This window comes from Triticum aestivum, chromosome 4D (genome assembly GCF_018294505.1).
Source record: "Triticum aestivum cultivar Chinese Spring chromosome 4D, IWGSC CS RefSeq v2.1, whole genome shotgun sequence".
Taxonomy (NCBI): domain Eukaryota; kingdom Viridiplantae; phylum Streptophyta; class Magnoliopsida; order Poales; family Poaceae; genus Triticum; species Triticum aestivum.
Genome location: NC_057805.1, coordinates 318,925,189 through 318,939,551, shown reverse-complemented (window position 1 = coordinate 318,939,551; position 14,363 = coordinate 318,925,189). Strand labels below are relative to the sequence as shown.

General features: G+C 46.0%; 1 pseudogene; it reads left to right on the top strand.

Annotated features, from left to right (window-relative positions):
• Positions 1–2,370: 2,370 nt before the first annotated feature.
• On the top strand, positions 2,371–2,507 carry LOC123100901 (uncharacterized; annotated as a pseudogene).
• The last annotated feature ends 11,856 nt before the right edge of the window (positions 2,508–14,363 follow it).

Genomic DNA, 14,363 nt, shown 5'->3' with positions numbered 1-14,363 from the left:
GATAGCACACTAAGTGTTCCTCCGGTATTCGGGAGTTGCATAATCTCATAGTTAGAGGAACATGTATAAGTCATGAAGAAAGCAATAGCAATAAACTAAACGATCATAGTGCTAAGCTAACGGATGGGTCTTGTCCATCACATCATTCTCTAATGATGTGATCCCGTTCATCAAATGACAATACATGTCTATGGCTAGGAAACTATCTTTGACTAACGAGCTAATTTAGTAGAGGCATACTAGGGACACTTTGTTTTGTCTATGTATTGACAAATGTATCAAGTTTCTGGGTAATACAATTCTAGCATGAATAATAAACATTTATCAGGATATAAGGAAATATAAATAACAACTTTATTATTGCCTCTAGGGCATATTTCCTTCAATTGAAATATCCAAAACATCTTATATTCGTGAACGGAGGGGGTACCTAATGAACCGGAGGCATATCTCAAAGTTGTCGATCCTTCATCCTCTCGTCGCACCATAATCACCGCCTAAGTCATCGTGATTCTGGCGGCACGATCCTAGGTTGCAGCGTGCTCGCGCTACGTTTGCAGGCGGGCCTCGTGCTCGGAGACAAAGCCATCGGCGGTGTTCGATTTCCATCGTCGCCTTTGAGCATTTAAGCGCCCACGACTTACTTGTTGGCTAGGCCATGCGGTGGTGGCACGTACGTACGGGCGAATTACCCTGATGGCCGCCGCGACGAGAATGTGGACACTGCGTCGCACGATGAGCTGCAGCATATCCCCACCCTCATGCCACAGTGCTTGTGAGTTTTTTGAGGAAAAGGATTATAGTAATCTTTTACCTAAAATGTCTGCGGATCAATGTGCATGTATGTTTTTCATATATTGAAAGCAAACTTGCCCTAGCTTTGCAGGAGTTCGGACATCGACATGTCCAACCAAAAGCAAGCACATTGTCCTGCTCTTTCTTCTCTCTTCCCACAACTGCACATCACACATACATGTTCAACCAAAAGCGACCATATGATACCCCTCACTCATCTCTCTCTCCAAACGAACAAATGAAGATTTTTTTGAAATAAACATTAGATGACTCCCTCCTCTATCCTGCCTGCGGACATTTGTGGTGTACGTTTTAAGGGTTCATGTTGGATATGTCCAAACTTTATCCTTTGTTTTTCCTCGAGATGGACGTACCTATATGTGTTTGTGTTCTGCAACCCGGTCTACAGTTTTGTCTAGTATTAACAAAGCAAACATCGTCTCCAAATGAATAAATTAAGCATACTCCCTCCGTTTCAAAATATAGTGTGGCCACGCTTCTCGAGGTTCAACTTTGACCATATTTAACCAACAAGACCGACTGCGGTGGGAGCAAAAATTATATAATTAAAAAGTTCTTTTGAATACGAATTCATTGATATAAATTTTGCTCCCACTGTAGTCGGCCTTGTTGATTAAATTTATGGTCAAAGTTGAAGCACGGGAACCGATGACGCACTATATTTTGAAACAGAAGGAGTACAACACGAACGCGATGAACAAGAACCGTTGAGATGCATGCTAGAGTAACAAATATGCAATCATGGTACTACTAGCCAGTAGGCATCGCACGCACGCTGCGCACTTGCCCTTGTTCATTCATCCATGTAGCTCGGAAGCCAGAATTAGGTGATTGATCAATCTGACCATTGTACCGTTGGACGAAAATGTTAATCATATATTGTTAAAATATATTGCTCACCTTTCTCCATTAGTTCGGAATTTTGGAGCAACCGGTTGGTGCATGAATTCAATATGGTAACAGAGCCTCTTCCTCATTAGATCGAAAGAGATTGCATCTAGCTACCTCCGCGACCGAGATCATGTTCACCACCGTTGCTGCCATGACGCCAAGCACCATGGGTGCGCTCACCACCACCTCATCTTCCACCTCCACCAACACCACCTCCCTCGGACCGCCACCACAAGAGAAGCTTACGAGGGGCAACTTCCTGCTCTGGAAGGCCATCGTGCTCCCGCAGATCAGAGGCGCATAGATGGAGCACCACCTCGACGAGGAGAACCTGCCACCGCCGGCCACTCTCACCACCACCAAGGACGGCAAAGAAGAACAAGTCGTCAACTTTGCGAGATCCCTCTGGTATGCACAACAGCAACAACTTCAAGGAAACTTGATGGGTTTTTTTTCTCGTGAGATTCTTGCCCAGGTCGCCATGCTCCAGACGCCGGCCGAGGTGTGGCGCACCATCCACACCATGTTCGCTGCTCAGAGCCAAGCCCAAGCGATCAACACTCGCATCGAGCTCACCAACCTCAAGAAAGGTAATGTGTCCATGGCTGACTACCTTGGTAAGATCAAAAACCTCACCGATGAAGTCGCAAGCATTGCTGCGGTGCTCTCTGATCCGAAGATCGTCTCCAAAATTCTCGCCGGCCTGGACATGGAGTACAACCCGGTGGTCTCTGCGCTCGCCGCCAGGGTGGAGCCCATCACCGTCCAGGAGCTCTACAGGCAGCTGCTCAGTTTTGATGCCCGCCTCACCCTCCTCCATGGCGGCGACCTTCGACAATCCTCCGTCAACTCTGCCTCCCGTGGTCGCGGCCGTGGGCGCGGTCACCAGGGGAAACGCGGCGGTGGGCATGGACGCGGCGCTCCTCAGGGCGATGGCGCTCGCTCTGGTTGGGGATCTGGCTCCAACGGCGGGGGCGGCTACAACACCAGTGGCGGCGGCGGCTTCAACTACAACAACGGCCGTCGCCCTCCTTCCCGTGGTCGCCCTCGCTGCCAGCTTTGCAAAAAGTCTGGCCACGAGGTGATTGACTGATGGCATCGGTTCGACGAGGACTACGTGCCCGACGCCCACCATGTTGCTGCTGCCATGCGTGAACAGGGCGGTGACGGTGTCTGGTATGTTGACTCTGGCGCTACGGACCACGTGACCAATGAGCTCGAGCAGCTAGCCCTTCATGAGCGGTACCATGGCAACGACCAGATTCACACCGCCAGCGGTGGAGGTATGGATATTCGTCACATCGGTCAAGGTTCTATTAATTCCCCTACACTTAAACGTGATCTCATTCTTAGAAATGTGCTTCATGTTCCACGAGCTGACAAGAACCGCATCCATGTCTCGTTTAGCCACCGATAATAATGTCTTCTTTGAAACTCACCCTCGTTATTTTTTTCATTAAGGATCGGGCAACGAGGGAACTCCTTCATCACGGTAGATGCGTTGGAGGGCTCTACCCCATTCCATCCGGAGCACTAGGTCGCAAGCGTCGTTAAGTCTACTCCGTCATCAAGCTTTCTTTGGCATGGTGGCATCAACGATTAGGGCATCCATCTTCGATCATTGTCAAACAAGTAGTCAATAAAGACAATCTTTCTTTGTCTCATAGTCCAATTTGTGAGTCTGTTTGTGAAGCTTGTCAATGTGCCAAGAGCCAGCAGCTTCCTTATCCCAAGTCAACTAGTGTGTCTCATGCGCCATTAGAACTTATTTTCAGTGATGTATGGGGTCATGCCCGAGATTCTTTTGGTAGAAAAAAATATTATGTCAGTTTTATCGATGATTATAGCAAGTTCACTTGGATATATTTGCTTCGATATAAATATGAGGTTTTCTCTATCTTCCAAGAATTTTAGAAACTTTTTGAGCGACAATTTGATAGAAAAATCCTTTCAGTCCAAAGTGACTGGGGAGGGGAGTATGAGAAACTCAACTCTTTTTTCCGTAGCATTGGGATAGCCCATCATGTATCTTGTCATCATGCTCATCAACAGAATGGCTCCGCTGAGCGCAAACATCGCCACATTGTTGAAGTTGGCCTTTCTCTTTTAGCTCATGCTTCCATGCCTCTTAAGTACTAGGATGAAGCATTTATTACCGCCACTTACCTCATTAATAGGCTTCCTAGCAAAGTAATTGGCAACTCTACTCCATTAGAGCGTCTCTATCATCAAAAACCTTATTGCAACTATCTTAAAATATTTGGGTGTGCTTGCTATCCCAATTTGCGTCCATACAATCACCATAAGCTTGAGTTTAGATCCACTCAATGTGTATTTCTTGGCTATACTAATCTTCCTAAAGGTTATAAGTGCCTTGAAATCTCTACTGGACGCATCTATATTTCTCGTGATGTTGTTTTTGATGAGACTCTCTTTCCTTTTGCCAAATTACACCCAAATGTGGGAGCCTTGCTTCGTGCAGAAATTGCACCTTTCAGACTCTGCCACACTACCTGATCACGGGGGTGAATTACCTGAACTTGATCATGTACAAAAATCCCAAGGAAATTCTGATTCTATTGATGTTTGTGCTAATTCGTGTTGTCATTTTATGTGTGAGGAAACAAACAAGGTGGGCACGGAAACTGCTGCTAATCCGGCTGACAGCGCGTGATCCCAGGCGGATTCGCCCGTCCAGCCTACTGCCTCTGGCGGCGCGCGATCCCAGGAGGATCCCCCCGTGCGGTTGGACTCATGCGGCCTGGTGGCCGACCGCGCCGACCGGGTGGCGCCCACCGGTCCCGCAGCATCGCCTCGTGTCGGTCCCGCCACATCACCTCGTGCCACGTCTCCACGCACCGAGCCGCCTGCTAGCCCATGTGCAGGAGGGACGAGTCACCCGTCGCCAAGTCTGCGCGGGCCTCCTCAGCGCCCGACCGTGGGTGCGCCTGACCCCACAGCGGCTGGTCGCGGGTGCGCGCCCGGTCCCTCGGCTGATTTAGTGCATGGATCCGCCATGGATCAGGAGCCGGCTGGGTTGTCGCCCGCATCGGATCGGGATCTGGCCGGATCGTCTGTGGCAGCGGCTGCTCCTGTGCCCCCTACATCTTCTCTTTGGCAAACACGGTCTCGGTCAGGTATTGTCAAGGAAAAACAGTACAATGATGGTACGATAAGGTATGACAAAATCAAACGTGCCTTTCTGACCACTACTAGTGAACCAATTCATTTGCATGACACTCTTGCTAATAAGGATTGGAAGGAATCTATGGACAATGAATATAATGCACTTATGAAAAATAAGACTTGGCACTTGGTTCCACCAAAGTATGGAGACAATGTTATTGATTGTAAATGGGTATATAAGATAAAAAGGAAGTCTAATGTAAGCATAGACAGATATAAGGCTAGATTAGTTGCCAAAGGATTTAAACAGAGGTTTGGGATTGATTATGAAGATACCTTTAGTCATGTTGTTAAGTCAACTACTATTCGTCTTGTCTTCTCTAGTGCTATTTCCAAAGGATGGAGTCTAAGACAGCTAGATATTCAGAACACGTTTCTTCATGGTGTTCTTGAGGAAGAAGTGTTCATGCGGCAACCACCAGGTTATGAGAATCCCAGCACACCACGACATGTCTGTAAGTTGGATAAAGCTTTGTATGGTTTGAAGCAGGCCCCAAGAGCCTGGTATTCCAGATTGAGTATGCAGTTGCAACATCTTGGGTTCATACCATCCAAGGCAGATACCTCATTGTTCTTCTTTAATAAAGGCAATGTCACTATCTTTGTGCTTGTTTATGTTGATGATATAATTGTTGCTAGTTCAAGTTCAGATGCCACTACTTGCCTGCTTAAGGATCTCAAGTTGGAATTTGCTCTCAAGGACTTGGGTGATCTTCACTATTTTCTTGGTATAGAGGTAAAGCAAGTTAAAGATGGCATACTTCTCTCACATGAAAATATACAACTGATATTCTCAGGAGAGTAGGATTGGAGAATTTTAAGCTAGTCAATGCACCAATTTCTACCTCAGAAAAGCTTACAGGGGAAAGTGGAGAAGTTCTTGGACCAGAGGATGCAACAAATTATAGGAGTGTTGTAGGTGCTTTGCAGTATTTAACACTCACATGTCCTGATATGTCTTATTCAGTAAACAAGGTATGCCAGTATTTACATGCACCTAGAACTACTCATTGGACTGCAGTTAAAAGAATTCTAAGGTATCTCAAGTTCTCAGAAGGTCTTGGACTTGAAATTACCATTTCCTCTTTTATGCTTGTTACTGCATACTCTGATGCTGACTGGGCAGGATGTGCTGATGATAGAAAGTCTACAGGTGGTTTTGCTGTGTTTCTGGGAACTAATCTTGTGTCATGGAGCGCAAGAAAACAGGTCACTATTTCTAGGTCAAGCACAGAGGCTGAATATAAGGCCGTGGCTAATGCTACAGCTGAAGTGATGTGGATACAGACATTACTCTAAGAGCTTGGAATTAAGGCTCCACAGGCTGCGAGGTTATGGTGTGACAATATTGGTGCAACTTATCTCTCAGCAAATCCTGTTTTTCATGCACGGACAAAACACATTGAAGTTGACTTTCATTTTGTCAGAGAAAGAGTAGCTCAGAAGCTTCTTGAGATTCGGTTTATTCCCACAGGAGATCAACTTGCAGATGGGTTTACGAAGCCTCTTACCGAGAGAAGGTTGAATGAATTTAAGTACAATCTTAACCTTAGCAAAGCTTCTTGAGGTTCAGATTGACGGGGAGTGTTGGAATAGACGTATAGGAGATGTATAGGGTTAGGAGTTTGTTTAAATTCTGTACCTCATCTCTATCTCTTCTTCTCCCCGATCTCTCTGTAACGACCTTCCTGGTCGATCTCTCGATCTCTTTCTCTGTAACTTGTATGCCAAGGCTTTCGCTTAATATATACATGCGGCCCGAGACAAAGGGTTCTTACGCTTCCCATATCATTTTACACATATAACATAGGAGGCCTTCTTCCTATTTATATACTACTCCCTCTGTATATCCTCGGCCTGGTCGTATGAATGAGCATGCAAGTCCAACTAGTATAGCAGCTAGCGCTCACTCTCGGATGAGAGCAGGCGATCAGATAATTGTGTAATCACCAAACAGTTGGGTCGACTAGTTTGGTTTTCCTTTCGGTCCGACGGTGATAAGTTAATCTAAAGATCGAAATGAGCAAATTAGGTGCAAATAATCTCTCATAGAAGCCGTAGCTCGCCATTTTGAAGGGAGCGGGTCCTGGCCACGACGGCTCCAAGAGAAAGGGAGCCACACGTCTTAATTCCTGAATCTGAATGCCTGTGGCTGGGCGGCATCAGTATACCGCCTTGTAGCACCTACTGGAGGTGTGGAGAAGAATGCAAATGGGCAGCAACCGGGCGGGGGCTTTGGAATTGGGTTGGATTCATGCGCGGGTCGTCGGACACGGAGCCTGATCGGGGTCAGACCAAACTCAGCCTCAGAGCCACTGCATGCATATGCTGCTTCCGGTGGGGACAAATGCATTTTTGCCCCTAGTTGGAACCTACCCACGGGTTTTGCCCTTACATTTCGACTCTGCTCAGTTTTGCCCTTAGATTTTCCTCCGAGGTCGCCCGAATGCCCTTTGGCTGTTTGACCAATACTTTGAAAATTCATAACAAATTGATATGAACTCATAAAAATGCAAATAAGATATCAAAATGTTTAGATAAACATTACCTTTATGTGTATGTCATTTGCATTCAGGAAAAAAGTACCTTTTAAGCTACCTAAGTTTATTAATGTTTTTAACATTATTAAAAATAAAAAGGTATAAAAAAATTACATGCAAATGTAGGTGACGTTTTCTAAACATTCTGATATCTTATTTGCATTTTTCGGAGTTCATATCAACTCGTTATGAAGTTTCAAAATAATGGTCAAAGTCATTTGAATATTCATAAAAAGTTGATATGAACTCAGGAAAAATACAAAAAGATATCTGGATGTTCAGAAAACATCACCTACATTTGCATGTAATTTTTATTCTTGAAAAAAGTTTTTGTATGCCCTTTTTATTTTTAATAATGTTAATAACATTATTAACCTTTGGTAGTTTAAACGATACTTTTGTCCTTAATGTAAATGATATGCACATAAAGGTAATGTTTGTCTGAACATTTTGATATCTTCTTTGCATTTTTCCGAGTTCATATGAATTTTCAAAGTATTGGTCAAATGGTCAAAGGGCATTCGGGTGACCTCGGGGGAAAATCTAAGGGCAAAACTTAGCAGAGTCAAAAAGTAAGGGCAAAACCCATGGGTAGGTTCCAACTAGGGGCAAAAATGCAATTGCCCCCTTCCGGTGGGGACACGGACAGCTCACGCCGTCGCCGTCGCATGCACATGCAGCCGCGGCTGGCGGTGATTCCGAGATCACCCGAGAAATGACAGCCACCGCGCGCGCATGCCCATCATGAGTCACCGCATCCGCATCATTGAGAAATAATTAGACTAGCCACAATGGGTAGTAACATAGAATAGTAACATGCATGTTACTAGTCTATGTTACTACCTCTATAGTGGGGAGTAACATATGTGTGGTAACATGAATTACTTCATTTATTAGGTTAGAGACACACCTTGCCTTGATATGTGTGATGTTACTCATACTAGTAATAAGACTGGCCACAATGGGTAGTAACATAAACTAGTAACATGCACATGTTACTAGTCTACTCCCTCCTTTCCGGTTTATAAGGCTCAATTCAAAAATCTCACCAACCAAGGTAGATGGTGAGTGGTGGAATACTTTTTGTAGTTTGCAAAAGCACCCAATTAATACTCTTGTTTTCCTCAAAAAAGTATGTTTACCAATGCATTAATTGCAATGCATGCTTCATAAATTATATGCATTGGTCAATTTTCTCTTAGTACTTGCATGCAATGATTTAATGCACCTTGAAATCTGAACATGTGATGGGAAACAACCAAATTGAGCCTTATAAAATGAAAAAACTAAAATTTTGAGATAAGCCCTATAAACCAGAAAGGAGGGAGTATGTTACTACCTCTATAGTGGGGAGTAACATATGTGTGGTAACATGCAACACTTTATTTATTAGGCTATAGACTCATTTTGCCTTGATATGTGTGATGTTACTCATACTACTAGTAACTAGCTATGTTACCACTTCCCTCCATTTCTTCATTTATTGCTTGCCACATCATCTATTTTATCTAGATATGTGTGATGTTACTACCTATGTTACTCCCACTGTGGGTAGTCTAACTAGCTATGTTACCATTTTCATCTCTTTTTTCATTTATTACATGCCACATAATCTATTTAACCTAGATATGTGTGATGTTACTATCAATGTTACTCCCATTGTGGGTAGTCTTAAAGCGCACGCCTCCGTTAGACCATCAGGTAATATACGTAGTCTCCAGCGAGCCACGTAGTACACACTCTATTTCTCTTGTGCTCCTTCCCAGCAAATTAATATTGAACAGACTATATATATACAGTTAAAAGAAACTCTTGTGTCGTGTCAGACAATCACATCGACCCCGGCATCATACGGGCAGGCCGGCAGGCGATGGAGCACATGGGAGACAGGACGGGACACGGCTCGTCGGCGCGCGACGCACCAAAATGGCAAAGCGAACGTGGCTTGCAAAAGCCGAGCTACTAGGAGGAACCCATCGAGATGGATGACCATCGGCCATGAAGGTTTCCCCTCCCCTGCTAGCTCTCGGTCGGTTTCGTTTTCCCATCACATGGATGAACCGCCCCGCGACTGCGAACGACCTAAAGCTGCATGAATAATTGGTGCGTGGGTCTGGCTCCGTAGTCCCGTACGTATCCTACCACCCACCAGTGCAAATCTCATGCACGCATCTGCATGCATGCGACGCGTACGGCCGGCCGGCCGGGCGCTTGCCTGCCTGAACGACGGCCGTGGTGGCCGTGCCGTGCAGGCGATCGATCGAGCTAAACCTAAAGCTCGCCTTGTGTGGCAGTGGCAGCGGCACCGGCATGGCAGCGCATGTGGCCTGTCTCGGCCAGCGCGCGCGATGGATCGGCGTGGCGCTCTGGCTGGCTGGAGTCTCGCTCGAGGCTCTGCACCGGACTGGACCACCAATAATGAACAGGAAGGAACATGCAGAGGCACAGTGCATGCCGTGCTCCATTGTGCGCGCGGCTTTGCACGGCGTCGCCACATGCGCTCCTCTGCCTGCCACCATCCCCTCCGATCCAGCCGGTCACCGTAGTTGGAGCTCGGAGCATGCGGCTGTACTTTGTCTCTTTTTTCTCTGCTTCACTGGCTGGATGTGCGTGTGTACACATTTTTTTTAGACAACCTCGCGAGACTTTTATTTCAAACCGTCACAGTGTTTACAAAGACGAACGGAATCCCCACGGGCTGGCCAAACCAGACAGGGCAGCCAGGACCCAAGGTTAAAGCATGTCTCGCGAAGTTGTGAGTCTCAACATTTGAGCTCCTAAATTCATTAACTAAATTACAAGAAATAAAAGTAGATTGCTGTTGCTTGATCTCCTTGATGATTGCCCCGTAAGTAGCTCCACTTCCACTCTGAGTTTCTTCAACCACTCCCTTGTAATCTGATGCGAGTTGTATCTGCTGGATATGCAAATCTGTAGCCAGGTCCAACCTCTCACGAATGGCCATCGCCTCCAAAGTAGCCGGATCGCCATTGTTGTACACCATAGCAGATGCTCCAAGAAATACCCCCGCTCGGTCACGACAGATAAGCCCCCACAGCTCCAACATGCCCTTGACGATGTACTGTAGCATCTACGTTGATCTCAGAGAAGTTCTCCGGCGGTGCAATCCAGCCAGTTGGCCGCACCCTTGTGCTGCTTCTACTCCCTTTGTTTGGCACCATGACCTTTGTTTCATCTAAATAGGAATTGATGAAACTGTGAATTGCATACGGGCTTTTATGACATGGTACTGCTTGCTGGGTCGAGGAGGGCTCGGGCCTAGCACGGACGGCTGGTAAGCGATTGGGCTTTCCGGTAGCCTGCTGAGTGTCTCTAAACTTTCCACTTCACCAGCACATGTGTGCCGCTCAACAGAAGAAGAAAAAAACCAGTACATGTGTGTGTGTGTGTGTTCAAGGTAGACATGTTTGGCTTATGGAGCGCCAGGAATCTGTAACAATGCCTCTGAACTTTGAGCAATAAAGTACATCATTTAATAACCCTTTAAAAAACTGAAAAAACATCTTCACATGGTCACCCCTCACCAGTCTCATTCTCAGCTCAAGCGACAGATGTTCAACGAAGAATGACAGCATGGTAGCAACAAGGGGACATCTCTCTCACGTCTACTGACCGTTGATTAGAACACGTACTGCGGACGACAGGCCCTGTCCGCGCAGAAATTTCATCGCCAGCCCCTGTTCTAAACCAACCGGCGCCGTCGAGCCCGAGATCAACGGCGGAGCCGCGACACAAACCCCTGTTTCCGGCAGACACCAGGGGACGATTCCCCCTCCGCGAGAGTGACTCCACGCTACATACTCCACACTTAAAGCTGCCCCGCTGCACTGCATTGCACATACGCGACACTGACGCCTTTCAGTGGCGGACGGCGACTGAATAGACGGCTCGTCAGAGAAAGCGGGCACGCTTAAAGGAGGGCACTCGCGCGCGCACGCACGCACCGCACTAGCCGATCGATCGATCGATCGACCGGGATATGCATGATATGGCCATGCATGCAGCATGCTCCATTGCTCCTGCACCCTGTTGCTCCATTGCTCCTCTATATGACTCCAAGCCTTTTGTTCTAGCAGTTCCAATGTCTGTCCCTTTTTTAGCAGACTCCATGCCTATTTGACTGTGGGAACCTTGGTGATTTCACTCATGCCAGCAGGCCACTTGATGTATGTATGGCGTGTATTCAAACAGGAAATGCTCGAGCGCGTTTTCAGATTTTAAATTCAACTGTATCTTTGTGGCAGGCAGACTCCTCAACGTTTAGAAACTTATTAGGATCGACAGTTTTGCACCATACCAAGCTTCTCCTTCATGTCCACGGTTCTGAAGAAATGTTGTTCCATGACATATTAGCTGCTGTCTGACAAATTTCGCTTGAAACTAATGCTCTTCTGCCTATTGCACGCTCCTTATCCCTTCTTTCCTTAACCACCATAACTAGGTCCCCCGATTTGATCATAACATTGCATTCTACTGAATCTGGGTCTCGGAAAAGATACTGTCACAATCAATGATTTCGATTTTTCAGGTCTTTCAAAGGGTCTGTCTAGGTCTCAGTCGACTGAGACTTCGTCAGCTGATGTCACCTAAAGTAGATTAGGCCCATTTCTTGGCTTACGTCTGATGGGCTGTATCAGCCTGATTTGTGGGCTTTCCTTGTTCCCTTTGTTTGTTTGTTTGTTTTTGTTTATTTGGACTGGGAAATTCCCTTGTTAATTTGTTTTATACACACACATGGAAGGGTGTTGAACAAAAAAGTACAAGCCCGTGATAGAGACAAAAATGTGCAGATTTTCAATTGCCTCGTGATTTTTCTGGGCGCTAATTCTTCTTGAAGCGCACCACTAGCCTACCGTTAGGTCTTTGTACGATTTTCCCATGTCTAGTTTTTTTGTTCGTTTTTGCTTGTTTCCTTTTATTATTTTTCTTTTGTTTGTGTTTTTCTTTTATTTTCATTTTCAGTTCCATGTACACTAAAAAGAAAAAGAAAATGAAGCACTTCTTTACATTTGTCATGATATTGTGGGACATGAAACTGGCAAAGTCGGAGTTGCAACCAAGTTATAAGACATGTAGTTGCGACCATGCTTGAAGACATGCAGTTGCGCGTCTAGTGTGGGGCATGCAACTGGGCCCCTCTCTCTCGACGCCGCCACCTCCGACAAAACAAAGGTCCCCCCAAGTTGCGACCAAGTCAGAAGACATGCGGTTGCGTGCCTAGTGTGGGACATGCAACTGGACCCATCTCTCTCGACGCGTCCCCTCCGACAAAACAAAGGTCCCCCAATTGCAACCATGTAAGAAGACATGTAGTTGTTTGCCTAGTGTGGGACATGCAACTGGGCCCCGGCTCTCTCGATGCCGCCCCCTCCGACAAAACAAAAGGCCCCCTGGTTGCGACGAAGTCAGAAGACATGCAATTGCGTGCCCATTGTGGGACATAAAACTGGCAAAAGTCGAGTTGCAACCAAGTTATAAGACATGCAGTTGCGACATGCTCGAAGACATGCAGTTGCGTGCCTAGTGTGGGGCATGCAACTGGGCCCCTCTCTCTCAGCGTCGCCCCCTTCGACAAAGCAAAGGTTCCCCAAGTTGCGACCAAGTTAGAAGACATGGAGTTGTGTGCCTAGTGTGGAACATGCACCTGAACCAATCTCTCTCGATGTGGCCCCCTCCGACAACCCCCCTCCCCCCCAATTGCGACCATCTCTCTCGACGCCGCTCCCTCCAACAAAACAAAGGTCCCCAGTTGCAACCAAGTAAGAAGACATGCAGTTGTGTGCCCATTGTGGGACAAGAAACTGGCAAAGTCAGAGTTGCAACCAAGTTATAAGGCATGCTGTTGCGACCATGCTCGAAGACATGCAGTTGCGTGCGTAGTGTGGGGCATGTAACTGGGCCCCTCTCTCTCGACGCCGCCTCCTCCGACAAAACAAAGGTCCCACAAGTTGCGACCAATGTTTGAAGACATGCAGTTGTGTGTCTATTCTGGGACATGCAACTGGCCCCATCTCTCTCGACACCGCCCCCTCCGACAAAAACAAAGGTCACCCAGGTGCGTTAAAGTTAGAAAACATGCGGTTGTCTTTCCTGGTTTGGGACATGTAACTGGCCCCTCTCCCCGTACAACAAAAAAAATGAAAAACTCGAGTTAGGACAAAGTTATAACACATGCAATTGTGACCATGCTGGAAAAAAGACCTGCAGTTGCGTGTGTATAGTTGAGCATGCAGTTGGGGCCTTTTCTCCTCCGAGAAAACAAAGGTCCCCAGTTGCGACCAAGTTAGAAGACATGTAGTTGTGTGCCTAGTGTTGGGACATGTAACTTGCCCCCTCTCTCTCGACGCTGCCCCTCTGACAAAACAAAGGTCCCCCGGTTGCGACCAAGTTAGAAGACAAACTCTGCAAAGCATCTCCTATGCGCATAAATAAAAAGGCCAAAAACATAAAATTTGTGCTACTGATACGCATACATATTCAGCTAAATGATTTTTAGTGCAAAAAAACTTGTATGCTTCCGAAGAGAAAGGATTTCAAGATAATGATAATATATCATTGGCGTCGCCGCTGATGAAAAAAAGAAACATATTTACATTTGCGATGTGGAGATAAAAAGGATGATGAATCTATCAAAAGACCATATTAATTCATATACAAAAGAAAAAATGAACATCACACTAATTTCATATGGTTTTTAGCACGAAAAAAAGAAAACTAAAGAAAACACGCTGCTGCTGGAAACTTACTTTCATTAAATCATTCTCCTTTTCATTACGCAAAAAAAGATAGATTTGAACATGCTTCTGAATTAAAAAAAAAGAGTCTAAGCAAAAAAAACCCCACTCTCTAGTGATAGATATCAGCAGTAATATCTCCTATTTACAAAAAGAAAAGATTTCAGAAATAATA